A 2,500-nucleotide genomic window follows, 5' to 3' on the forward strand; every position below is an offset into this window, starting at 1 on the left:
GAGTCATGGTTATAGTGATGTAGTGTGATGTGACGGAGTCATGGTTATAGTGGTGTAATGTGATGGAGTCTTGGTTATATGGTGTAGTGTGATGGAGTCATTGTTATAGTGGTGTAGTGTGATGGAGTCATGGTTATAGTGGTGTAGTGTGATGTGATGGAGTCATGGTTATAGTAGTGTAATGTGATGTGATGGAGTCATGGTTATAGTGATGTAGTATGATGGAGTCATGGTTATAGTGGTGTATTGTGATGAAGTTATGGTTATAGTGATGTAGTGTGATGTGATGGAGTCATGGTTATAGTGGTGTAGTGTGATGGAGTCATGGTTATAGTGGTGTAGTGTGATGTGATGGAGTCATGGTTATAGTAGTGTAATGTGATGGAGTCATGGTTATAGTAGTGTAATGTGATGGAGTCATGGTTATAGTGGTGTAGTGTGTTGAGTCATGGTTAAAGTGGTGTAGTGTGATGGAGTCATGGTTATAGTGGTGTAGTGTGATGGAGTCATGGTTATAGTGGTGTAGTGTAATGTGGTGGAGTCATGGTTATAGTGTTGTAGTGTGATGGAGCCATGGTTATAGTGGTGTAGAGTGATGGAGTCATGGTTAGAGTGGTGTAATGTGATGGAGTCATGTTTATAGTGGTGTAGTGTGATGTGATGGAGTCATGGTTATAGTAGTGTAATGTGATGGAGTCATGGTTATAGTGGTGTAGTGTGATGGAGTCATGGTTATAGTGATGTAGTGTGATGTGATGGAGTCATGGTTATAGTGGTGTAATGTGATGGAGTCATGGTTATAGTGGTGTAATGTGATGGAGTCATGGTTATAGTAGGGTAATGTGATGGAGTCATGGTTATAGTAGTGTAATGTGATGGAGTCATGGTTATAGTAGTGTAATGTGATGGAGTCATGGTTATAGTGATGTAGTGTGATGTGATGGAGTCATGGTTATAGTGGTGTAATGTGATGTGATGGAGTAATGGTTATAGTGGTGTAGAGTGATGGAGTCATGGCTATAGTGGTGTAATGTGATGTGATGGAGTCATGGTTATAGTGGTGTAGTGTGATGGAGTCATGGTTATAGTGGTGTAGTGTGATGGAGTCATGGTTATTGTAGTGTGATGGAGTCATGGTTATTGTAGTGTGATGGAGTCATGGTTCCTGTGTGATAGGATTCCAAGTCTTGGTCTTGGCAGAGACATCCTTAATAAAATTATTCTGAGTGTGACGTCGCCACCCTGCCCTGTTTTATCTGCTCTGTGCTGGTCTTCCCATTCCCACCCATAGCCCCCTCCATCCATAGCCCCTCCATCCATAGCCCCTCCATCCATAGCCCCTCCATCCATAGCCCCTCCATCCATAGCCCCTCCATCCATAGCCCCTCCATCCATAGCCCCTCCATCCATAGCCCCTCCATCCATAGTCCCCTCCATCCATAGCCCCTCCATCCATAGCCCCTCCATCCATAGCCCCTCCATCCATAGCCCCTCCATCCATAGCCCCCTCCATCCATAGTCCCTCCATCCATAGTCCCCTCCATCCATAGCCCCTCCATCCATAGCCCCTCCATCCATAGCCCCCTCCATCCATAGCCCCTCCATCCATAGCCCCTCCATCCATAGCCCCTCCATCCATAGCCCCCTCCATCCATAGTCCCTCCATCCATAGTCCCTCCATCCATAGTCCCTCCATCCATAGCCCCTCCATCCATAGCCCCTCCATCCATAGCCCCCTCCATCCATAGTCCCTCCATCCATAGTCCGCTCCATCCATAGTCCGCTCCATCCATAGTCCCTCCATCCATAGTCCGCTCCATCCATAGCCCCTCCATCCATAGTCCCTCCATCCATAGCCCCTCCATCCATAGCTCCTCCATCCATAGCCCCCTCCATCCATAGCCCCTCCATCCATAGTCCCCTCCATCCATAGCCCCCTCCATCCATAGCCCCCTCCATCCATAGCCCCTCCATCCATAGCCCCTCCATCCATAGCCTCTCCATCCATAGCCCCTCCATCCATAGCCCCTCCATCCATAGTCCCTCCATCCATAGTCCCTCCATCCATAGCCCCTCCATCCATAGTCCCTCCATCCATAGCCCCCTCCATCCATAGTCCCTCCATCCATAGTCCCTCCATCCATAGCCCCCTCCATCCATAGTCCCCTCCATCCATAGTCCCTCCATCCATAGTCCGCTCCATCCATAGCCCCCTCCATCCATAGCCCCTCCATCCATAGTCCCTCCATCCATAGCCCCCTCCATCCATAGTCCCCTCCATCCATAGCCCCTCCATCCATAGCCCCTCCATCCATAGTCCCCTCCATCCATAGTCCCTCCATCCATAGCCCCCTCCATCCATAGCTCCTCCATCCATAGCCCCTCCATCCATAGTCCCCTCCATCCATAGCCCCCTCCATCCATAGCCCCCTCCATCCATAGTCCCTCCATCCATAGTCCCTCCATCCATAGTCCGCTCCATCCATAGCCCCCTCCATCC

The sequence above is a fragment of the Coregonus lavaretus genome, assembly GCF_964263955.1.
Source record: "Coregonus lavaretus genome assembly, contig: HAP1_SCAFFOLD_2719, whole genome shotgun sequence".
Classification (NCBI taxonomy): Eukaryota; Metazoa; Chordata; class Actinopteri; order Salmoniformes; family Salmonidae; genus Coregonus; species Coregonus lavaretus.